The sequence below is a fragment of the Sciurus carolinensis genome, chromosome 2, assembly GCF_902686445.1.
Source record: "Sciurus carolinensis chromosome 2, mSciCar1.2, whole genome shotgun sequence".
Taxonomy (NCBI): Eukaryota; Metazoa; Chordata; class Mammalia; order Rodentia; family Sciuridae; genus Sciurus; species Sciurus carolinensis.
This window is the reverse complement of record NC_062214.1, coordinates 172476493-172503129: the sequence shown is the minus strand read 5'-3', so window position 1 is coordinate 172503129 and position 26637 is coordinate 172476493. Positions and strand designations below refer to the sequence as shown.

Below are 26637 nucleotides of genomic sequence, written 5' to 3'. Positions count from 1 at the left end.
GCATGCTCTGATTACTGTGTTAATTAATGTGCAGCTCTTGTGACAAGAAAGTAAATCAGAAAAATACCAAAGATAAGAATTGATGCCCATTTCTCAAATAATAAGGTTCAAGAGATCCCTACTACTGAAGACTAGAAAGTGAGTTGATAATTTTGGTCCCTTTATTACACAAGGCCTTTATAAAATCCTATGTGAAAGAAAACAAGAAAAGATTCTATCATAGTGCTCTCTTCATCTCATTTAGCTGCAACTAGCAGTTTTAAAAAAATGTCAACCCACTCACAAGATCTCTGGAAAGCAGAACACAGATTTTACCAACTAACTTCTATATAACTGAACCAAACTAAGTGTCAACAAAGGTATAAAAAAGTCAATACTAATCTTTGTGCATCTCTATGAGATGAAGCTTCAACCAAATTAGCTCTAAATGATTTTGAAATTTTAAGCCCTGTCACAAAATGAAGTTTTAGATATGAAGGATGCAACTAACATGGTTTCGATTTTATTCCTATTTGACCCCTTGATAATTTGAGGTCCATTTTACACTTCAGAGAACCCAAATGTCATTTTCATTTTATATATTAAAATTTTATTCTCTGTGGGATAAAAATAGTTCTAAGGAAGACTTTCAACCTAGCTGGGTGCAGTGGCGCATGCCTGTAATCCCAACAGCTTGGGAAGCTGAGACAGGAGGATTGCAAGTTCAAAGCCAGCCTCAGCAAAAGCAAGGCACTAAGCAACCTAGTGAGATCCTGTCTCTAAATAAAATACAAAATAGGGCTGGGGATATGGCTCAGTGGTCGAGTGTCCCTGAGTTCAATCCCCAGTACCAAAAAAAGAAAAAAAAAAAAGTTTCAACCTAGACAATCACTAGCATAAAATACGCAGGTCATATAAAGTACATGGATCTCAATTCTACTCACTTGATAAGCATAAGTTATGGTCTCTGATCTACTTTTGTGTATAATGAAAAGTTACTTAAATACCTAAGTATCAGAGTGGTATCTAATATCAACAGGAGCTACTGAACAGTAGCAGAGTTTTATTTACCAACTCCAAGAGGCAAATCATATTTTATCAAATTAGTATTTGAGTGAAGCCAAGAAACACATTCTCTGTTCCTATCCCAAGGGGCAACATTATCCCTAGATTAAGAATCAGAAGACTGGGATTCTATTCCTAGTTTTACAAATAGCTAAGAATGCAACTCTGGGCATTCTATCCAAATGGGAATAATACAAGATTAGCTCTGAACCTTAAATGAGAAACACATGTAAGAAACATAACAGGCTCATAAATATTTGCCTTTTTTGCTTCATGATCTCATGATACATGATTCAAATTCTTGGTTCTGCCATTAATGAGCTTTGTCCTCTGGCAAGTCCCCTAAGATTGCTAAGCCTCCGTTTCTGTATCAAAGGGGTAGGAATCAATGATGTCTAACATTTCCTTCCAGCTCTAACATACTATGACTACATTAATGGGTGATCCTGGGAGAGCCCCTTCAATTCTTCAGACCTCAGTTTCCTCATCTTTAAATACTGGAAAAAGAATCAACAGAAATAAATAGACAAGAAAAGTCATAAAAGGAGGAAAACTGAGTAGCTGGTGAACATTACTTCATTAGTAACCAAAGAAATGCATATAATACTGAAAAAATTTTTCACCTATAAAGTAGACATGAGTTAAAAAGTTTAAAATATTTAAAGCTGGCTAAAATATAGGAATCCAAACACTTTCATTCACTGTTTTCTGAAATGTAATTTGGACCAGTCTTTCTGGAGGTCACTTTGGTAATATACACACAATTTGTGTATGTGGGATGGGGGATTCTAGGAACTGAAACCGGGGTGCTCCAACACTAAGCTACATTCCTTGCACTTTTCATTTTTTTATTTTGATACCTGGTCTTGCTAAATTGCCACAGTTGGTGCTGAATTTGCCATCTTCCTGCCTGAGCCTGTCAAACTGCTGGGAGGCAGGCAACTTAGACCCTGAGCAACTGAACAAGACTGTGTCTCAAAATTAAAAAAAGACTGGGGATGCAGCTCAGTGGTAGAGCACCCCTGGGTTGGGTTCAATCCCAAGTACAAAAAAAAAAAAAAAAAAAGGTTGTGGAACAACAATAGCATAATAGGGGCTGGGGCGATAGCTCAGTCGGTAGAGTGCTTGCCTTGCAAGCGCAACGCCCTGGGTTCGATCCCCAGCACCACAAAAAAAAAATAATAATAATAAGAAGAAGAAGAATAGCATAATGGCATGAATCAAAAATTATATATATACATATGCATATATGCAAATATATGTAAATATTATATATCTGCTAAAAGAAATGTTTAGGGGTTAGGGGTGTGGTTTAATGACAATGCTTGCCTACTAGCATGTGCATGATCCTGGGTTCAATTCTAAGCAGCACAAAAAAGAAAAAAAAAAAAAAAAAAAAAGAAGAAGAAGAAAAGAAAAAAAAAAAAGAAATGTTTGTAGGGTTTGTAGGGGTGTTCACCAAAATGTTAACAATAACTATTTGGGGATGGTGTAAATTTAGATGATTTTTGCTTTCTTTATATTTTCTACAATGAATATATTACTTTATAATGGCAAAAAAGCTCATAGTTAACTTTAAAAAATATGTACTCTAAAAAGGATTCTATTATTCTAACAATTCTTAATCAGATAAACAACATCTCTTGTTCTTGAAACAAAACTGAAACTTTAAGAAGGGAAAACTTTTTTTTTTTTTTTTTTGGTGCTGGGGATCGAACCCAGGGCCTTGTGCTTACAAGGCAAGCACTCTACCGACTGAGCTATCTCCCCAGCCCCAAACTTTTTTTTTTTAAAAAGTCACTTAAATACCAATGAATTTTATTCACAGTTATCCTTCAAATCTCAATTAGAAATATCACAGCATTTAGGAATTCTGACGGGGGGCGGGGCTTACTCAAGATTCCTAAAATCCAGGAAAAGTGCAAGTGTGACATTTGAAAAGCACACTGAATGACAGGTGATGGGATGGGGGTGCTGGTTATTTGTTGCTGGATACCCTACATAGGCAAACAAGTACTTAAGAATAAAAAGCATAATTTCTAAATTATGTTGAAATTGTCAGTTGCCATTCTATATGTTAAATGAATTTCTTCATTTTCTGATAATGTTCATGTAATTTTAGTTAGAAAAATACAGAAAGGGAAGGTCTGTAATCCAACACACTGGTACTCCCTCGTCTTCCTACCAACTCACAAACCTGGATCTTCATCTGCTCTCCTTTCCATAGTTATGATAGAATAACAAAGTAGTTCTTTTTCTTCTGATCTAAGGCCACTGTATCTGTGCTCTAAGTTCCAACCCTTCAAGCCCTCTCAAGAAACTTGTATGTGATCCTTTCTGTTTCAGTCTTCATCATGGAAACTTAAACATTTATAAGTCTACTGTCCTAAAGTAAAAGATAACTCTGACTCCACTTCTTCCTCTAGCTATCCCCCAACTCTCTCTCTTAAGAGCCAAACTCTGAATTATCTATATTTCTATTTCCTACCTTCCGCTCATTCCTCACTCCACTTCACCCTGCCTCCACCACACCACTAAATCCACCTCACTTGTCCATACGTTCAGCTGCCTACACAAGGTCTCCAATTAACATCCAAAGCCAAGCCTCATGTTGAAAACCAAACTCATAATCTTTTCTTACACACCTGTTCCTTCTTTTGTTTTTCTTAAAGAGTTTTGCTGAGGTATAAATACATGAGGTATTCATACATGATAAACTGCACATATTTGAACTGTTCAGTTTTTAAGTTTTGACAAATGTATTCACCATTACTCAGGCAAGACCCTTCTGAGTCCTTTTCCCAATATCCTACAAAACATGAGGTTTATCCCAGTCAGGGCAGGTGGCCCTGTGGCGTCAGACCCTGCCCCTCTAATGCTTTCCAATGGTTCTTTCTTCTGTCTGGTTCCCCATCCTGTGAATTCTAGTTGCCTCAGTCACTAGGATCAGTTTCTTCAACATAGGGGTCCGCGCTTTCTGCCTGGGGTTCCTGTTTCTGCATCACAGCCTGGAAACTCTCAAAGCAGTCAGCTGAGGCAATCAAAGGGAGCGCCTCATTTATTTCCTCTTTCTCAGGAATCACTGTCCATTGTTGCTTAATGTCCAGCATTCTGAAAACCATTGTCTGATATATTTGGTCACTTGAAAAAACTGTCTCAGATGGGAAGGTGAATCTAATCCCTGATATTCTATCTCAGCCCATTGTTCTTTGCATACCACTGACTAATATGCTCAACAGAGAAATGTAGGGGTCATCCTTGATAATCGGTCCTCTTTCTCATCTCCCACAGTCAATCCACCAAGACTCGTCCTTTGTCTTAAGACATTTTCAAATTAACAACTTCTTCCCATGTTCACTACCAGTACCTTAGTCCTAGGCATCATGGTCTTGGAGTGCAATGATATTCTCCTTTGTCACCCTAGTTCCTCTCCTGCCCTCCTTCAAACACTCTTTGAAATGACCAGGAACTGAATTGTATTTGCTTTAAAGCCCTTCAATGATTTCCCAGTGCTCTTAGGATAATGTCAAAATCCTCAATATACCTGAGACGCTGCATATGATCTGAACTTTATCTAACTCATCAGTCACCGTCTGAGTTCCATCATATTTGTCTCCTTTCAGTTCTTCAAAAGCACTATGCTCCTCTCCATTACACGGTTTGCTGCTCCCTCTTGAAACTTGGGATTACAAGTGTGCATATCTTTATCCTTCCACCCAGTTAACTCTCACTCATTCTTCATACCTAAATCTCTCTCCCTCTCCCTCCCTCCCTCCCAACCCTCTCTCTCAGGAGATCCATTCCTGCCCTCTTAAACCATTCCACATTTTTTAGAAAACTTATCAGCAAATGATTATTTAGGTAATGCCTAATCTACCAGAATGTTAGCTCTATGGCAGTAGGAACCATGTATTATTTAACTCTAAGTCTTTGCTGCCTAGCACAGTACACTAAAGGCATTTTAATTAAAGAAGCATTTGAATTAAATACTGCATCTTAAAATAATATAATTTTAATGCCATAAGGAGCTTAGCAGGGCTGGGATGTAGCTCAGTGGCAAAGCGTCTGCCTTGCATTCCCAAAGCCCTGGGTTCGACCCCCAGTTCCAAAAAAGACAAAAAAAAGAACCCCACCAAAGGAGCTTAGCAGACATGAAGTCTAATAACTTCATTTTTCAACCTAGGAAATATGCCCCAAGTCATATCTAAACTACTGATAAAGGTGATACTAGGCAATAGTATCTAAAATTTATTAATAGCTTAACAGGATTCAAACACCATGCTAAGCATTTTAAAAATGAAAGTCAAATTCTTTTTTTTTTTGTGTGGTACTGGGGATCGAACTCAGGGCCTTGTGCTTGCGAGGCAAGCATTCTACCAGCGGAGCTATCTCCCCAGCCCTCAAATTCATATTTTTAAAGTGAAATTTGAAAGTATAGAATTCACTAGCATTTAGAATGTTTGCCATGCTTTGAAACCACCATCATCCCAAAAGAAAACACCATACTCATTAAGCAGTCACTCCCCATTCCTGACTCCCTCTGGTCCCTGGCAATGACCAATCTATTTTCTGTCTCTTTTGGATCAACCTACCTTGGATGTTTCATATAAACAGAATCATACAATATGTATGACCTTTTATGTCTGGCTTCCTTCACTTAGCATAAAGAGTTCAAAATTTCTCCATGTTATAACACATATCATATTTCCACTTGTACAGCTGGATGATATTCCATTGAATATATATACTACATATTGTTTATCCATTCCGGTGTTCATGGGACTCCTGGGTTGTTTCCACCATTTGGCTACCATGAATTGTACTGATGTAAACCTTCATGTACAAGAATTGAATAATTGCTTTCAATTCTTTCAGGTATATACCTAGTAGTGGAATTGCTAGGTCATATGGTCATTCTGTTCCACTTTTCTTCTTCTTCTTTTTTTTTTTAATTTGGGTCCTTTACTTCTTTTATTTTTAATATTTTTTTTAGTTGTCGATGGATCTTTATTTATATGCAGTCTGAGAATCAAACCCAGTGCCTCAATAGGCAAGCACTCTACCACTGAGCTACAATCCCAGCCCCTGTTTCACTTTTTGAAGAACTACCAAATTGTTTTACACAGTGCTTACACCATTTTACATTGCTATCAGCAAAGAAAGAGGGTTCCAATTTCACCATATCCTTACCAACAAGTATTATTTTTTGTGACTGTATTTTGTTATCACTGCCATCCTAACAGATATGAATGGTATCCCATTGTGGTTTTGTTTTGCGTTTCTCTAAAGACTAATGATATTCAGCACTTACATGCTTGCTGGCAATTTATATTTCTTTAAAGAATGTCTACTCAAAAGGAGAAGGAGGAAGGGGGAGGGGGAGAGAAAAAGGAAGAGGAAGAAAGGGAATGTCTACTCAAGTCCTTTGCTCATATTTTAACTGGTAGGTCTTGCAGTTATTGAGGAATTCCTTATACATTCTAGATACAAGTCCCTTATCAGATATAATTTGCAAAAATTTCCTCTATTCTGTTGGTTGCCTTTCACCTTTTTCTTTTTCAGTACTTGGGATTGAACCCAGGATAGTTTTACCACTGAGCTATATTCCCAGCCCTTTTTTTCATTTTTTATTTCTAAACAGGGCCTTGCTAAATCACTAGGGCTGGCCTCAAACTTGAGATCCTCCTGCTTCAGCCTCCCAAAGAGCTGGGATTACAAGTGTGCATATCTTTAAAGTTTTCTTGACAACATCCTTTGATGTACAAAATTTTAAAATTTTAATGAAATTCAATTTATCTATGTTTTCTTTTGTTGCTCATGTTTTTGATGACATATATAAATTCCATGGCCAAATTCAATCATTCAAATCACCTCACACAAAGTATAATCATCATCCAATTTAATCCTCTCAACAACCCACTAAGATCTAGGTATTATTATTACTTTCAATTTACAGACAAGGAAAATGAAGCTCAGAGAGATGTAACTTGTCAAGTTAGTAAGCAGAAGAGCAGATCTGCCTCCAATGACCACAATCTTATAATTCCCAAGCCAGTTTTCTCTCAGAATCACAAGGCAGCTTGCTTCTCTGAGGAGGGTGGGGAGAAAGACAGTTACTGTCTTTTTCCAACTTAATCTCAGAGTGGCATCCACTATTTTGCTATCTCCAACTCCAACTCAATTCTTAAGTGAATTTAAACAGGGGCATAAATACCAGTAGCAAGAATCACCAGAACTATATGAGGCTGCCTAGCACACCAAGATTCTGTTTTAATGTTACATATCCTTTCCTGATGATCGCTTCACCTGTGGCTTCAACTGGAACCTATGAGTTGATGATGTTCTAAATTCTTATTTCTGGTGCTCTATATCCATATATCCAACTATGTCCTTGAATACCTATTTACACCTAGACAGCCTGTAGATACTTATAACTGAACTTCCCAACTATTCTTCGCAAAGGTCCTCTTCTTCCCAATATTTACCAAGCCTGAAACCCAAGAGTCCTTGATTATTCATTCTTACTATTCAGACTCCCCAACACCAACACATCCAATAAGTCACTAAGACTTTGCATTCCACCACCCAGCTTTCTAGAGCTGATTCCTCCTTCTCCTGTTGCCCTTCTACGATTTTCATTGAAGGGCTTACCATTTCAGTCTGGCTTACTGAAGGAGCCTATTTTGTCTTCCTAGCACCATTTTTTCATTTCACACTAATCTATCTTCTACATGTTGCCAAAGAGATCTTTCTAAGAATATATAAATATGATCACATGCCTACTGTGCTTAAAATTGCCCATATGCTGTCCATAACAATAATAACAGTTAAGGGGTTTTTTAACATTTACTAGGAGCCAGATAATACAGTAAGGGTTTTACAAATAAGATGGTATCAAATCATCAAAATACTCTATGAAAGCGGATTTCAAAGTGTAGTCAAGAGAACATCTACAGACTTTGGATATCTCTAAGTCCCTTTCACGGGGTCCACAAGATCAAAACTATTCACTTATCAAACTAAGTGAAATGAGATACCTTTTCACTTATTCTCTTAAAAGCATATAGGAGGCAGGAGAATCACAAATTCAAGGCCAGTTAGAGCAATTAAGCAAGAACCTGTCTCGAAATTTAAAAAAAGTGATGGAAATATAGCTCGTTGTATAATATCCCTGGACTCAATCCCCAGTACCAATAAATAGACAGATAGATAAATAAGCAAATAAAAAAATTACTGAAGAAACTTTCTACTAGCTTAGAAACTTAAGTAATTTGCTTAAGACTGCAGTAAGTGGTAGACTCAGATGCAAAGTAAAGCTGTTATAACTCAGAGCTCAGTTCTTAATCACTCTATTGTCCTTCTCTGTTAGCTATTTATCATCTGACTCCTATCTATTTATCATCAGGTAATTTTTCTTTCCTTTATATTATATTCAGATCATCACTTCTCTCCATTAGCCTTCATTTCTTCAACCACAGGCACTTTAGTTGTTTTGAAAAACCAATTCCTACAAGGTGTTCACCATAAGAAAGCTTTCTTTAACCTAGAAAAACATGGTTTTCACCTTTTAATTATAGGTAATTTCTTAGACCTCATTTTGTGGTTTGGACATGAGATGTCCCCCAAAAGCTCATATGTGAGATAATGCAAGGTTTTGAGGATAAATGATTGGATTATAAGACTCTTGACCCAATCAGTGAATTGATCCCTGATGGGACTAACTGAGTGGTGACTGAAGGCAGGTAGGGTGTGGCTGGAGGAGGTAGGTCATTGGGGATGTGACTTTGAGGTATACATTTTGTATCTTGTGAGTAGAGTCGCTCTCTTCCTGATCATCATGTGAGCCACTTCCCTCCACCACACTCTTCTCCACCATGATGTCCTGCCTCACCTCCTGCCCCAAGGAATGGAGCAGGCTGTGTACAGACTGAGATCTCAGAAACCGTGAGTTTATTAAGGAATAAACTTTTCCTCCTCTACAATTATTCTGATCAAGTCATCCAGTCACAGCAGTGAAAAAACTGACTAATACACCTGACTTCTCAAAAATCTCTTCTTGTGCTGGAGTTGGAGTTCAGTGGTAAAGCACTTGCCTACCTCTGCACCACATTCTGGATTCAATTCCAGCATAATTCCCCACCCCTACACACACAACCTCCCCAAAGATCACTGTGATACCAATACTTACACTCATCTTCCAAAGAACTTGTTTTGGATCCATGAAATGGCAACTTAAAGTCATTGCTCATATGTTTTTAAATTAGTTAACAACACATTCATTTCTACTAAAGGTTTATGAACTAAAAAAACTGCTGGACAGTAAGCCACTAACAATTATGAATAGTGCCACAATGATTTCCTAAACCTTCACACAGATGCCCAACCAAGCTCGCTCTCCTCAGGCATCTGCATAACCATGCAATTTCTTCTTCAAATGAATTTTTTCTAGTTGACTTCAAAATTAGATAGGTACATTCTTACAAGATATAGCACTGATCCCCACTAAATTCTCTTTTTAATGTTTTCTCGCTGAAGATGGTGGTGCACACTTGTAATTTCAGCTGCAGGAGGCTGAGACAGAAGGATCGCAAGTTCAAGGCCTGCCTCAGCAACATAGTGAGACTCTACAATAAAATAAAAATAAATAATTTTTTAAAAAAGGGCTGGGGATGTAACTTAGTGGTAGTGGGAGAGTGCTTGCCTAATATTTGCAAGGTCTTGAGTTTAACTGCCAGTATTACAAAAAAATTAAATAAATAAAAATTCAAAAAAGAAAGGGGGGGGGGAATGAAATTAACTGTTTCTAAAAATAAACTGCCCAGGATGAGTTTTCTACTTGGGGTCCAACTCTACGGACAATAAGCAGAGCATTCTCATTATAGCCTAGCTGACATCAATGGTCCCTGAACAATTTCCAGGGATTTCTCTATTCCCACCCAAACAACTGTTCTCTATTCTAACTATCTGTCATGACTTCGGTCTGCTGTTTGCATTTTATACTATCAATTAAATCTCTATTTGACACAATTAGCCATGATAATTTCCATGTAAAAACAAAAAGGTGTCTTCTGTTGATTTGATAATTAGATGATATATAAGTTTTAATTATTAATGTGAGAATAAACTCTTCCTTAGTCATGCCTTTCCAATTCTAAAATATTTATATATAAATATTTAAATATTTATATATAAATATTTAAATATTTATATATAGCAGGGCTGGGGATATAGCTCAATTCATAGAGTGCTTTCCTGTCAAGCACAAGGTCCCAGGTTCAATCCCCAGCACTACAAAAAAAAAAAATTATATATAGCAACTAGATTGTTAGCTCATTATGTACTTTTTTTTTTTTTTTAAACCATATAGTAACCAGCTTAATCAACAAACAGTTGTAATGCTTTGGTTTTCCAAGAATTTTCAAATGACAATAGTAATACATTTAAAACTGTGTCACTTCACCAAAAAAATCAAATAACCCAATCAATAAATGGGCTAAGGAATTGAACAGAAACTTCACAGAAGAAATACAATCAACAAAAGTATGAAAAAATGTTCATCATCTCTAGTAATTAAGAGAAATGCAAAACAAAACTACTCTAAAATTTCATCTCACCCCAGTCAGAATGGCAATTATCAAGAATACAAACAATACAAACAATAATAAATGTTGGTGAGGATGTGGGGAAAAGGTACACTCGTACACTGATGGTGGAAAAGCAAATTAGTACAACCACTCTGGAAAGCAGTATGGAAATTCCTCAGAAAACTTGGAATGGAACTACCATCTATTCCAGTTATCCCACTCCTGGGTACATATCCAAAGGACTATTACAGTGATGCAGCCACATCACTGTTTATAGCAGCTCAATTCACAATTGCTAAGCTATGGAACCAACCTAGGTGCCCTTCAACAGAAACTGTAGTGTATGTATACACGAGGGAATATTACTCAGTCATAAAGAGGAATAAAATTATGGCCTTTGCCAGTACATGGATGGAGCTGGAGAATATCATGCTAAGTGAAATAGGCCAATTCCAAAAAATCAAAAGCCAAATGTTTTCTCTGATATGCAGATGCCAATTCACAATGGGGATGGCTAGGGAATAACAGAGTTACTTTATATTAGTAGAGGGGATTGAGGGGAGGAGAAGGGATATGGGGATAGGAAGAATAGTAGGACTAATCAGACATTATTACTCTGTGTACATATATAACTACAACTGGTGGGATTCTATATCATGTATAACCAGAAGAATGAGAAATTATATTCCATTATATATGACTATCAAAGTACATTCTCCTATCATGTATAACTAATTAAAACAAAAAATTTTTTTAAAAAAATGCATAACTTGGCTGGGCACAGTGCTGCATGCCTGTAACCCAGCGGCTCAGGGCGCTGAGGCAAGAGGATCTCAAGTTCAAAGCCAGCCTCAGCAACGGTGAGGCACTGAGCAACTCAGTGAGACCTTGTCTCCAAATAAAATATAAAACAGGGCTCAGGTTGTGATTCAGTGGTCAAGTGCCCCTGAGTTCAGGTACCCCTGAACTGGTACCCCCATGCAAAAGAAAAGCATCGCTTGGGGTTGGGGATGTAGCTCCTTGGTAGAGTATCTGCCTAGCATGTACAAGGTCCTGGGTTCAATTTCCAGTACTGCAAAAAAAAAAAAAAAATATATATATATATATATATATGTATATACATCACTTAAAAGGTTGTCAAAAAACTTAAAACACCTCAAATCAAGAAACAAGTGGGTTAAGCAAAAGAGAAAAGCACATCTTTATTTCCTCCATTTGAATTTTTTTCTCCTAACAGATAACCAAAGACAGTCTAATATTCAAAATAATGAAGAAGCGAGAGGAAGAAAAGAATTCAGTGAGGCCAAGTCACACTAGTAATTTAATTTACTTCTGAGATGATCCATGAGTCAAATAAAAACAACTGGGGTGACATCAACTAAAAAGGAAAATATTGCTAAATTGAACTATATACTAAAATCCAAAGCTTCTGTTCAAATTGGAGGAATGTGATTATGGTAGTAGATCAGATAATCATACTATGTTAGATTTTTTGAGATTGTTAAATTGTATTGTAAATATATACAAGAATGTCCCTGTTCCTTAGGAGATAATGCTGAAGTATTTAAGAATGAAGTATCACAGTATCTGCAGCAGCTCTCAAATAGCTCAAGAATAACACTTAAAATTATATAAAGCAAGTGTGATAAATGGTTAACAAGGGGTGAATAGTACAGTGTTGTACTATTCTTGAAACTTTTTTAAAAATTGTACTTTGACAAAATAAAAAATGCATGGGGGGGATTTTGGTTTATTAAAAAAACAAAAAGGCAAGCCATGGCATGAGATATGCATAGTTTATGTAACTGACAAGGGACAGTAGCCAGTATATGTAAACGATACTTAAAATTATCAATTTTTAAAAGATTGACCATGCAATTTTTAAAGAATGCAAAAGACATGAACACTTCATAAAAGAGGTTATCTAAATGGCCAATAAAGATAGGAAAAGACGCTCAAAGGTACTCAACTATTAGTCATTAGGGAAGTGCAAATTAAAACCACATTGAGACTAAACCACACTCTATCTAAAATGGGTAGAATTTAAAAGACTGAGAATATACCTGCTGGTAGGGACTTACAGGAACTGGCATTGATGAGGGGCTTATAAACTGGTATAACCACTTTGGAAAACTGGAAGCATTGGTTAGGGCTAAACATATATATCTTTTATGACCTCATGACCTACTCCTAATTAGATACACACATACACCAAAAAAACAAAACAAAACAAAACAAAACCAGCATTTACTTATAACAGCCAAAAGTCAAAAAGAATACAAATAATTCATCATTAGTAGAATGAAAAGATAAACTGTGGTATATTCTTAGAATGGAATACTACACAGCAACAAAAAACAAATACTGCTAAAAACAATGACATAGGATTGCTATATGAAAATTCATTTAGGTGTGCATTACAACTTGTGTGTACTTTTGTTTACATACATTAAAGTTCAATTTAAAAAACTTTATTGTAAAGAACAAAAAATGGCAGGAAAGCAGAATATTTTTATATTCTAAATCAGAAATTTCACTTTAGCTTTTCTCCCCTTCATTCCATGTTCAAAACTTCAACCCTGCAAATTCAATCATTCTCTCAAAGAACATCTTCACTACTACTCAACCACTCGGTCTTAAATTTATCCTCATACAACAGAGTCAACCAAATGTAACTTTTAATTCCTTTTTGTCTATTGTATTTCTAGAATCGTTTTTCAATTATACCAAACACCAACAGCCTTTACCAAGACTTTAGTCTAGACTTAATGATTTCTATATTTTTACATAAGTCAAAAGTCATCATCATTTCTCTGTACTTTCCACAGCAAAGTATTTTGTCATTTACAAATTCCCAAGCAACATCACTATTTCCCCAGATCAGATTTTCTACACAAGCCAATGGAAAAAAACATGGTAAAACGGTCATAAGACATTGAAAACAAAATATACTTTTTTTTTTTTAAGTACCAGAGGGCTGGGGAGATAGCTCAGCTGGTAGAGTGCTTGCCTCACAAACACAAGGTTCTGAGTTCGATCCCCAGTACCGGGAAAAAAAAAAAAGATCCTTAAGTACCAGAGATTGAACTGGGGTGCTTCACCACTGAGCCACATCCCCAACCCTTTGTAATATTTTATTTAGAGACAGGTCTCGATGAGTTGCTAAGGGCTTCACTAAATTGTTGAGGCTGGCCTCAAACTTGTGATCCTCCTGCTACAGTTTTCTCAGTCACTGGGATTACAGGCGTGCGCCACTGTATCCAGCTCAAAATGCACTCTTGTTTTGTTGAAATCTCTAGAGTATCAACAACTAAACTAATAAATAAACACTAGCAATATGCCAATTTATTTCTCCATAGGCAGAAACAGTCAGTCAATCCTAATTCCAAAATCTAGAAAGAAACTCAACTCCTAGGAACACTATTATAATTTTTTTTTTTTTTTTTAGTTATCAGGTCTGTTCCACCTCTCAAACAGCTGCAGTTCCACTTAAGACTGACTTTTTAAATGTTTCTTTGCTCCTAAGTAGTAATACTGAGTTCAGTTCTCCAACTATGAGAAGAAAGCCTGAAAACAAAGCTTGACAAAATCACCACTTCTCTGGCTAACCAAATCTCTTGCCCTTGACCTATCAGATTATCACTCCTTTTGTTCCCAAATTTTCTACTTCTGCAAGGACATGCTAAGCAGTATCATTAACTTTCACCTTTCTATTCACTGTGTAAATGAATCAATAGTTGTTAATGGATGGAACAATTTTTATTTAGAAACAGTCCATAAAAGAGTTAAAAAATTTAACTGTCCAGAAAATATAGGAAATAGATCTTTCAAAGAACTCTAAATTTTGTTTCTAAAATGACACACAATTTTAATTCATTTTTTTAGATAGTATTTTTCCTAAACCACAGAATAAAATGTATTCACTGTTGATAATTTGGAAAATTCAAAAAAACTGTAAAGTTGTAAAACAAAATCACTTGACATAGCCATTAAAACATATTGTGGCTGGGTGCTGTGGCACACACCTGTAATCCCAGTGACTGAGAAGGACTCTTGTCCTTCAAAGATCAAAAGTTGAGGCCAGACTCGGCAACTTAGCTAGATCCTGTCTCAGAATAAAAAATCAAAAGGACTGGGAATGTAGCTTAGTGGTAAAAGCATCCCTGGGTTTGATTTCTTTTCAGTCATTTGTCTGTGCCCATGCTCTTAAAACTAGTAAGAAAGGGAGGAAAGAGAGGGAAAAAACCTGCTAGTTTTATGTTCTGCTTTTTTTTTGTTCACTTGCCATTGTCTTTACATATAATGAGCATTTTCCTGTCATTAAATTCTCTTAAATGCTTTAATATGATTTATTTGTGTGTGTGTGTGTTGGGGTGGTCCAGGGGATTGACCACTATGTAGGGCCCTTTACCACTAAACTACATACCCAATCCTTTTTATTTTGAGACAGGGTCTTGCTAAATTGCTAAGTCTAACTTCAAACTTGCAATCCTACTGCCTTAGTCTCCTGAGTAGCTGGGATTTCAGGCATCCTCACACCACGAACTGGATTTAACATGACTTTAAATGGCTACATTATATTTAACTGTACAGATCTACTATAATTCACTTGGGTATTCCTCTAAATGTTGAACTTTGTTTCACTATGTCATCTTACCTATAACACATTTTGTAGAAATATATACAGAACACTACTTTCAAACCACCCCCATCCAAATTAATTCATAGCCTGCCTGTTCTCCTCCATCCTTCCTCACCCCTTCAACAATCAGAAGAGAGTAAAATACTGCAAGCATTTTATCACAAAATCCTCTTTGTATGTAAAACCACTGCAGAAGCAATGTTAGATTTATGAAATAACTTGACTAATGGATAAAAGATATAAATGCTTATAAGCTTTAGAGGTAATTTGAGGATTTGTGTACCCTAATTTGTTAACCAAAGGAAAAATGAGAAATAATGGCATGTTTTATTTCCCATTATCAAAATACATTTTTAAAAACAAAATACTTAAGGCTAAATTGACAATTCCTAATTGTGAGAAATAACCTTGATCCCTTCAAAGTAGGGTTTCTAGATTTCATACTTAGTACTACCTAATAGAATGCCACACTAATGACTATGGCTAGATGATATGGTAATGCATAAAACAAAAACAAACAAGGATAAGTTCCAAATGATATTTGAGAATGCAGATTTCAACACTGGTTTTTGGGGGGTTTTTCTATTTGTTTGTTTTGTTTTGCTTTTGGGGTGCCAGGGATTGAACCTAGAGCCTCACACATCCCAGGCAAACACTCTACCACTGAGCCACATCCTCAGCCCTCAACACTGTTTTTAGGGTGTTTTGTTTTGTTTTGTTTTGTTTTTGCTGTGCCGGGGATCGAACCCAGGGCCTTGTGCTTATGAGGCAAGCACTCTACCAACTGAGCTACAGCCCCAGCCCTAGGGTGCTTTTTAAATCAAGTTCCCTGGTTTTATTTTTTAAGTTAAACAAAACGTGAATTTCTTAAATTTCCAGTCCCTATCAACAGATATGATTGAGAACATGAAAAAGAAAGTTCACCTTCACAACTGAAGAAATGAACATTCAACCAAAATATTAATATTTTACTAAGTTGGCCATGAAAAATCATGATGTTTGGAGTTCAATGATAAAGGGGTGGGAAGCGTCAGAACACTATTTAGCCATACGTTTCCCTTTCAATCAGAGGTCCCACAAATCTCCACTTACCTATAAAATGCAGGCTTCACTTCTACAATGAGTTGCCCTAGTGCTGATATAATCCAATTGTAGCTTTTAATTAGCAGATATAACAACAGGAAATATTTTGGGTCAATTACTGTTATTTCAGATCTAAACTTCTGAAACATTTTTCCAGCTAACAAAGAATTAGAGGTCTACTATATATACTCTGACTAACTCTGTATGTTACTTGAATGAAAAAGCATTAACCAACAGGGAAGAAAATTACAAAAATCAAGTCATTTTACTTTATGATCTGCCAAAGAGTATAGGGACTTCACAGATCCATTTCTGAAGTTATAGATGTTCTATTTGACAAATTCATTTCCCTGAGATCAAATAACTTACCACTCTCTATCTAAAACAATGCCTGTTGCCTAAGTGATACAAATAAACTACATAAGAATACTGCTTTCATCCTGTTAACAACACCAACCTTAATAAAGAGCTCTTTTATTCTCCTTTATCTTCAATACTGGGATAGTCATTAATAAAGGTTTTTGTTGCTATTGTCTGCAGTACTGGGGGTTGAACCCAGGGGTGCTCTACCACTGAGCTACATTCCCACACCTTTTTACTTTTTATTTGAGACAGGTTCTCACCAAGTTGCTGATGCTGGCCTCAAACCTGTGATCCTTCTACCTCAGCCTACTTAGTAGCTGAGATTAGACAAACAGCTTTTACCAGGTATACTCATACATTTGCTGGCGAGATTGCAAATTGGTACAACCACTCTGGAAAGCAGTATGGAGATTCCTCAGAAAACTTGGAAAGGAATCACCATTTGACCCAGCTATCCTACTACTTGGTACATACCCAAAGGACTTAAAATCAACATACTGTAGTGATGTGACCACATCAATGTTTATATAGCAGCTCAATTCACAACAGCTAAGCTATGGAACCAACCTAAGTGCCCTTCAACAGATGAATGGATAAAGAAACTGTGGTATATATACACATGGAATATTACTTGGCCATAAAGAAGAATGAAATTATGGCCTTTGCAGGTAAATGGATGGAACTGGAAACTATCATGCCAAGTGAAATAAGCTAATCCCAAAAAACCAAAGGCTGAATGTTCTGATATGCAAATGCTAACACATAATAATGGAAGGAGGAATAATAGAAGTTCATTGGATTAAAAAAAGGGGAATGAAGGGAAGGGAGAAGGAATGGAAATAGGAAGCCAGCAGAATGAATCAGACATAACTTTCCTATGTTCACATATGAATACACAACTAGTGAAACTCCACATTGTGCACAACTGTAAGAATGGCAACCTAATTAGACTGTTTTGCTCTATGTATGTATGTCAAAATATACTCTACTGTCATGTACAGTTCAAAAGAACAAATTTTTTAAAAGTAAAAAACCAAATAGTTTCTACCTATTTCTTAAAAAAAAAAAAAAGTCTTTGCCTATCAAGAGATATGTAAAAGTTATATGATTTTTTTGTTGTTTTTTAAACAAATATCTTGCCTCCTTCTGACTTCCTTGTCATCAACCAGGCTCAAAACATCACAGTAATTTTTAAAAACTACAAGCTAAAACATCTATTATTAGTACACTTTTTCCCATTATTACTTCTACCATCCATTCCAGTCCTCACCTGGACCCCTACAATAACCTCCTACCTCAGGTCTCTACCATTCCATTCCACTCTATATGCACAAATGCCTCCTACAGACGTGTGACTGTTCTACTCAAAACTCTTCAGTGGTAGAATTTTTAATGATACATGAAAATGCTTCATAAGAATAAAGCTTTTAAAAGCACAGGCTAAAACTGCACACATACAGTTTCAGTTATGCTACAAAAGCACGTCTGTGACTATGTATGGGTACTAGTATAAATATAAACACACAAATGCACACAAAGGGAATAAAAGGCAGGCCAGGTCAGGCTAAGTGGCACATGCCTGTAATTTCAGCTACTCAGGAGGCTGAGGCAGAAGGATGGCAAGTTCACAACAGACTGGGCAACCTAAAAAGGCTCTGTCAAAATAAAAAATAAAAAGGGTTGGGATGTAGCTCAATAGTAGAGGGTCCCTGGGGTCAATTCCCAGTACCACTAGAAAGGGAAGGGCAGGAAACATATAGAAAATGTTATAACAGTAGTTATCTCGAGCTATGGTTTTTTTAAAACTTTATTTTTACAACAAACAAATGTGTAACAAAGTCTCTTTCAGCCAAGTGTCTCCACAATCACCTTTAATGAATGCATAGTTAATGTTATAGTAATTAAAAAACAAATACATACAATGTATATATATTTAATTCAATTTTGCCCCTTATTCCTTCCTAGTCTTGTACTTCTGGCCCCTAATACAACCCAGGGTCCTCAGGAAGCAGATTCTATCACTCACACTCTTTCTTGAACACTGCTATTGCTTTCAAAATCTCCTTTTCACCCAATATTCACTCCACCTCGAATATGTTCCTTTCCCACTTTCATCCATCTAGATCCTATGTGTTTTCTAAAATCTATTTTCAGAGTTCCAGAAATAGTAACTACCATGCCTCTTTCCTTTGTCCATAAGCAGACATCACTAATGACTTCTCTGAATCCAGACTCCTTCTCAAAATCCTTCTCAATTGAATGGTCCTAAGCAATCCTTACTAATCAATCCATGCTGATATACACAATGAAACTTATCTGCCATCCCGGCAGCCATCTGATGCAATTATTTTTTTCTCTCTTACCCATATAATTCTTTGTACTCTATAAGAGTTTATCTACTCTGCTTTCTACTAAAAATCATTCACTTGTCTTATCTCCCTTTCATACTAGATTTTAATCTGCATAGTGTAGCGGTGTTTTATTCATCTTTACATCCCCTACAGATCCTCGTATGGAGTAGCCATTCAAACAGTTGTTGAATAGGACGCTTCATTCTTTTGCTATTATCACTCAAAAATGACTATTTAAAAAATTTATTTCTAAATAATAATATTTTTCTTAAAGGACTAATTAATGTAACTTTGTTTCATCAATTTTAGCTAACATTTCTGTTTTAATTTTATGTGGCATTGTCTGATATCTGGTGATAAGAAAGTCCAAGGATACAAAAAAAAAAAAACCAAGAAGGTAACGGACACAAGAGAATCGAACCCATTGAGGGTCTTATATTGGAGTAGTCACTGAACTAAATCACATTTTTGGAATTTTTTTCTATCAATCTCCTTAATCAAATACAAATGCTACTTCAGATAATAAGGAAACTAAAAGAATCTAAGCATCAAAAATATACATTGCTTCAGAAAGGAAATGAGTTTAAAATAAGATTAAGCGATAAACATGAAAATAAAAAGCTAAAATTCAAGCAAGATGTCAACAAAGTTAAGCAAGTAGTCTTATAAAAGTACACAAGAAAAATTTAAACTAAGCCAGAAATCCAGTTCAAAAGTGATGGATATAATAAAAGCTGGAAGTACAGTAAGACTCATGCTGCCATCTAGAGGTTAAAGGCTGGATGATTTTTTTTCCCCCTCAATCAGTCAAGACCTCATAATCGAAGTCAAACAAATAACCCTGATGTCAGGTCACAAAGAAGAATATCTAGGATGTGAATCATAGTTATTCCCTTTCTCTCTCCTTGGATTAAAATTAAAATTCAACACAGTTAACTGCCCTTTATGATTTTACTTACACGGGGAACAATTTCTAAATACAAATGACTACTTTTTTCAAAATCACATGTCTAGAGGGTACAGAAATAAACTATTCTAGAGGCTAGCTTGGAAGCACAAATTTTTCTTCAGTACCACCACCAAAGAAAAGTTGTACCAAATGGTTTCTGATACAGACAACTTCATCAATGTATCAAGTTTAAAGTCTCAATCTTTTTACATTAAATGTTGCTTTAAAAAAATATAGAAAGTGATTAAATTTAGTCAAATAGCGGCTGCTATTCACTAGTAGTAAAACTACTAAATGAACTTATAGGATTATGCTATAAATTACAAAAGTGGCTACTTTCATCAAGGTAAGCTGATTCCTTAAAGCTCTTTTAGTAGGTAATGTACGCAGTGTGATCTTATTTACAATAAAAGATACCTACAAAATCCCCACAGCTAATACCTTATTTAATGCCTTCTCCTAAAGATCACGAGGAAGACAAGGATGTCCACTCTTACCATATCTATTCAACACTGTAGTGGAATTTCTAGCCAGGGTAAGAAAATGAAATAAAAGATATCTAAATGTGATAAAGCTATCTTTATCTGCAAATGAAGATTCTGCATATACAATATTATAAGTAATCTACTAAAATATTATTAGAATAAATAAGTTATTCAAAACTGCAAATATAAGATGAATACACAAAAATTATTGTACTCTTGACAGTAGTAGTAAGCAAACTAAAATGAAATTAAGAAAACAATTCGATTTATAATAGTAACAAAAGAATAAAGTACTTAACCCAAGTGTGGTGAGCATGCCTGTACTCCCAGTGACTCGGGTAGGCCGAGGCCAGAGAATCCCAAGTTCAAAGCCACAGCAACTTAAAGAGGTCCTAAGCAACTTAATGAGATCCTGCCTCAAAATAAAAAATAAAGAAGGGCTGGGAATGTGGCTTAGGGGTAAAGCGCCTCTGGGTTCAATCCCTAGTGCAAAAAAAAAAAAAAGAAGAGAGAGAGAGAATAATGTACTTAAGAATAAATTTACCAAATGAAGTATAAAACTTGTACTTTGAAAACTATAAAATATTATTGATAGCTTTAACTTCATTAGGAAATAAAAGAAGACCTAAATAAATGCAAAGATTAGAACTTATACTTTGAAAATTATAAAATATTACTGATAGCTTTAATTTCTCTAGAAAATTAAAGAAGACCTAAATAAATGGAAAGATATTTATAAAGATAAATATATCATATTTATAGAGCCTTAATATTATTAAGATGGCAGTACTACCCAAACTGATCCACATAGTCAATGCAATCTTCATCAAATCTCTGTGACTTCTTTGTAGCAAAATTGAGAAGATAAAATTCCTATGGCTATTAAATACCAAAAACAAAGAACAAAGTTGGAAAACTTATACATTCCAAATTCCAAAATTTACAAAGTTACAGTAAGCAAGGCAGTGAGGTCACTGGTCTAAGAGTAAACATATTGACCAATGGGACAGAATTGACAGTTAAGAAATAAACCCTCAAATTTATGGCCAAAATATTTTTGATAAGGTTGCCAAAACCATTCAGTGAAAAAAATATATATATTTTTTTTTTCAATGAATGGTGCTGAGACAACTGGATACCCACAAGCAAAAGAAAGAATTTGGATTCCTATCTCACAACATATACAAAAATTAACTTAGAATGGATCAAAGAGTGCTGGGCCTGGTGGCTTATACCCGTATTCCCAACTCCTTCGGAGGCTAGGCAGGAGAATCTTAAGTTTGACATGACTGGCCAATGTAGCAAGACCCTGTCTTAAAATAAGAAATAGAACTGGGATGTAGTTCAGTAACAGTATCACAACACAACAAAACAATCCTCAAAGGATCAAAGATCTAAATATAAGAACTAAAACAATGAAATTCTTAAAAAAAAAAACAGGCATAAATTTTCAGACACCAAAACACAAGCAACAAAAGAAAACACAGATAAATTGGACTTCAATGAAATTACAGTTTGTTGGGGTTAGAGGTGTAACTCTGTGGTACAGAACCTTCCTAGTGGGTCCTGGGTTCAAACCCAGTACCACAAAATAATTAATTAAATAAAAATTTAAAAATTAAAGTTTGTGCTTCAAAGAACACCATCAAGAAAATAAAAAGATAATCCATAAAATAGAAGAAAACTTCTGCAAATTATATATCTGATAAGTGACCTGGTTCTGGAATATATAAAGAACTCTTAAAATTCAATAATAATAAGAAATAATCCAATTTAAAAATGCGTAAAAGTGCTCACTCTAGCAGCACATATACTAGGATGAACTCTAGTTACCAATAATATGTTCCTCTGCTTTCTCAATTTTCCCATTCTATTGTAACATATTTCCAAGTTGGTCAACAAGTAGGTCATTTGCATGACTACTGAATAGTTTGTCACTTTCAGAGACAGAGGGAGAAAAATCAGAAAACAGTAAAAACTACTAAGAATTGGTATTCACTAGGATTCACAATAATTCAATGGGTCTAAGAATAAAGGAAGCAATGTACTATTACAACTTATAGGATTAAATCAGGATCATGGCCGGGTCATAACAGTAATGGAGTAGGGTTCAAGTAGAAGGTAATATCTAGTCATTATCATCACACTTCACAATATGATTTACTCTGTGTAACCATCCACTATTATTAAGAGAAGAAACTCCTGACATCATAAGATTTTTGAACATTACTTTCATTAAAACACCAACTACCCAGAAAAAGAACAATTTCCAGCTTCTATATTTTCAGTTTTAAATCAATGGACTTCATTAGAAAAATTCTGTCATTCCATTCGAAAGCACCAATAGTTAGTCATTCATTCAATCAGTAAATATACTACATGCTTCCTATACATCAGGTGCTCTATGGGCTACAAAGGCAGCCCCAAAATATGACTCTTACCTTAAAAAGTTTCACTCAACCTAATAGATAAGACAAATAACAAAACTCTCCGAGAAGAATGGTAGAAGTACCCTACAAATGAAACAAACTCCTCTCCGAGCAATTTAGGAGGCTAGGAGAAAGATAACTTTTCAGATCAGGGATGAAAAGGAAAGGTTCATGGAAGAGGGTGGGCTTCCTGAGAAAGGAGTAGCAGAAGCCAAACTAACATATGGGTAGTGTTCCAGAAGGAGTATTCCAATGGGGGTAGTGTACAGTGTTTGGGTAGAGGACAACTAAGTCCAAGGCTAGAGATTAGGCTAGGGCCAGAGTATAGAGGATTTTGAATGTCATGCTAAGGAGTCTGAACTTTATCTTACTGGACATGAAGTACAAGTAATGATTCATGAGCAAAGGACAAAGAGAAGCAAATGGAACTTTAGAAAAATTCATCTGGCAGCCAATAAACAGGATGAACTAGAATGGGTAGTTGAGAAGCAGGGAGACAGACAGAAGGTGACTGATACAGATCCAGTAAAAGAGGAGGAGCATTGAACTCAGGTGAAAGTAACAGAAATGGAATTCTTTATACGTCAAGACAGAGTTCTACTGCTTTTAAATTTCTGTATATTTCAAGGAAATTTCACACAAATTAAATGCCCAAATGAAGCCAAGAGACCCAATCATCTGAGAATATATTAAACATCTATAACAAAAGTTATTCCATTTCAGCCCAAAAAGATTATCTGAGGCATAATCATGAACTCAAATCCAAGGTAAGGTTCATCTTCCAAAAGACACAATCTGGCTACTAGCAGCTCTAGAAGGTTCACATTATTTTTATACTAACATTTAACAATGCTCTTGGGAAATGACAAACAACCACGTTTTGAGGACAAATATTTTTTGCATTTTTTTTCTTTCCCTCATCTTTATCAGCACAGATATTTGCATGAAAACAGGACCACTGGTCCTTGGGGATTCATCAGTTCCTACTGCTTATTTTTCATCCATGTCATCCTCTCAATTAATGCAGGAAAGAGGATTGAGACATCGAAACACCAGATTAGGGTGTCAAGTAAAAGCCAACCCCTAGAGTAGATGAATAATCTGTAAGGACAAAAAAAAAATCGTGTTTTTATGCAAATATTCTATACACAATAAAACAAAGAGAGACTGCATCTAAGAAGTTCAATACACATCAATGTAATTATTACCATTTCTAACTTTAAAAATTGTTCTCTATGTCAGCTAAATTCATTATGATCAAGGAAAATGGCAATCAGTTACAACCTGCTACAGAAATCAAAATAAGACTGTATTTTGAACTAGAAGATAATTTTGAAGACTCTTAGCTGTGCTCATGGGACTCCTCTACAGAAACAAGCATATAGTGTGCAGTTTGGGTTCAGTACTGAAGGTGGATGAGTCAGGTGACTTTAAAACCTCACTTCTAATGCCTTAAAAATATAAACACTTAATAGTAATAATGAATTTAATTGTGTGAATTAAAACAAAGCGAAAAAAAAAAAACCACACCAATTTCTTTATTCTGTGGGAAGTCATTAAAATAGACTTCATTTAGAATAAGATGTACTCCATGTTTATATAAATATGTCAAAATATCCTGTCATACATAACTAAAAAGAACAAATTAAAAAATTATATTAGGGCTGGGGAGATAACTCAGCTGGTAGAGTGCTTGCCTCGCAAGCACAAGGCCCTGAGTTCGATCCCCAGTACCGCCAAAAAAAAAAAAAAAATTATATTAAAAAAAGACTTCATTGATGCTTACGAAACTGACTCATTATTCTAAAAACTAACAAATAAAAAAGAAAGACTCATTTACCCTGTTGTTCCAGTAGGAACAGATTGCAAGGCAAAGAGTCCTTCATAGGAAAATTTCAGACAATAAGAAGGAATGACAGAATTAGGATATTACCCTCTTACAATCTTTAATAGTGGACCCAGACAGTAATCGGAGGGTACTAGTCTGGGTGTTACGTTTGATGGAGAAATTTAAAGCTACTGTCAGCTTGTTTTATTAACTATTAATCTTAATAACACACAAAATAAAACAAGCAGACTCAATATACCTCTGATGAACAGACAGAACATTACCTATGAAACATTCTTGCCGAAATAAAAATTAAAAAAATCAAGCCTATGTGTGTGTGCAAACTTCTAAGTCTAACTACCAGGAAATAAACAGGGATAAATGAACATGGTAAGCACAACCTCAGGGATATAATCAACAAAATGCAGAATATGGAAAATTCTATACAACATATGTCTAGGTTTAATAAATGACAAGGGAAAATAAAAGAAAGATAGAACAATGACAGACTAAAAGAGACTTAAAAGATATATTCTTTCAAATATAGTATATGACCTTATTTAGATCCCAACTCAGACCAACTGTATAAAGTCATTTATGACTCAAATCAGGAAAATAAGAATCCTGACTGGCTACTTTATGGCATTACCAAGCAAGTTGGGCCTGGTGGTACACATGAGTAGTCCATTTATAAGTTTAGGCAAAGGATTACTTGAGCCCATGAGTTCAGAAACAGTCTTGGCAACATACCAAAAACCCTTCTCAAAAACAAAAACAAAAACAAAAATATGTTTAGGCATAATAGAAGTGTGGTAATATTATTTAAAAAGTCCTTGTCTTTTAAAACCACATGTGAAATTATTTGGTAGAAAACATTAACTGATGGCTTTAAAATTATTATGGGAGGTTACTGTAAGCAAAGCAAGATAAGCCATACATTGATTACCAAAGAGGGGTCATAGGTATATGACCCATGTACTTTGATATATGTTTAAAATTTTCCATAATAAAAAGTGAGAAAAGGGTTACGGTTGTAGCTCAGTGGTGAGCTAGTGTGAGGCACTGGGTTTGATTCTCAGCACCACATTAAAAAAAGTAAATAAAATAAAGGCATTAAGTCCATATACAACTAAAAAAAATTATAATTTTTTTAAAAGTGAGAAAAAATACTTTGCTACTTTTCTCACTAGGAAAGTAGCAAAAGAAAAGTAATCGGGGAACACAGCAATTTCAGCTACAACTAACTTGAGATGATATAGCTGACAAATAAGTTTGGTAATATAGTACCCTCTTGATGTAATAAAGTTTATTTTGTTAAAAGAAAGACACAGATAAAGCATTGATGATTAAGATGATTATAGTATTTATCATCCAAAGCTAGAAACAAACTCAAGGAATTCTATTAAAGTCTTGCATTCATGAATTTAAAAATCACAGATGTGTCTTTTCATTATATACCCACAGGGTCCATAACATACCTAGTAACTAGTAATTTTGCCAAGACATAAACCTTAATCATAAGAACTAAATCACCAGGATATACAGGAGGTAAATTACCAGTAAGTGAACCAAGCAGACCACAAGTTGGTCTCTTTTCCTTGATTCATGAAGTGATTAAAAAATGTCTTCTTGGTAAAAAATCCAACTGTGGGTTGGGGGTCTAGCTCAGAGCTACAGTGCTTGCCTAGCATGTATGATGTCCAGGGTTTGATCCCCAGCATGCACACACACACATGCAGACAAGACAGCCAACTGCTGCTGATGACAGTAATGGAAATAAAGAAAGGATAAAGAGTCTGCCATGGTGGCACATGCCCAGTGACCCAGGAGGCTGAGACAGGAGAATCACAAATTCAAGGCCAGCCTCAGCAACTTAGTG

The 26637-nt window shown here is 35.5% G+C and overlaps 1 protein-coding gene and 1 non-coding gene across 3 annotated transcripts in view; both read right to left on the bottom strand.

Annotated features, from left to right (window-relative positions):
• Positions 1 to 26637, bottom strand: part of Lin52 (lin-52 DREAM MuvB core complex component) — a 106924-nt gene that overhangs the window by 65528 nt on the left and 14759 nt on the right. The gene's annotated exons all lie outside the window — the stretch shown is intronic.
• Positions 15997 to 16073, bottom strand: Trnam-cau (transfer RNA methionine (anticodon CAU)). Its single transcript has one exon. It is a non-coding gene; the product is annotated as a tRNA-Met (tRNA).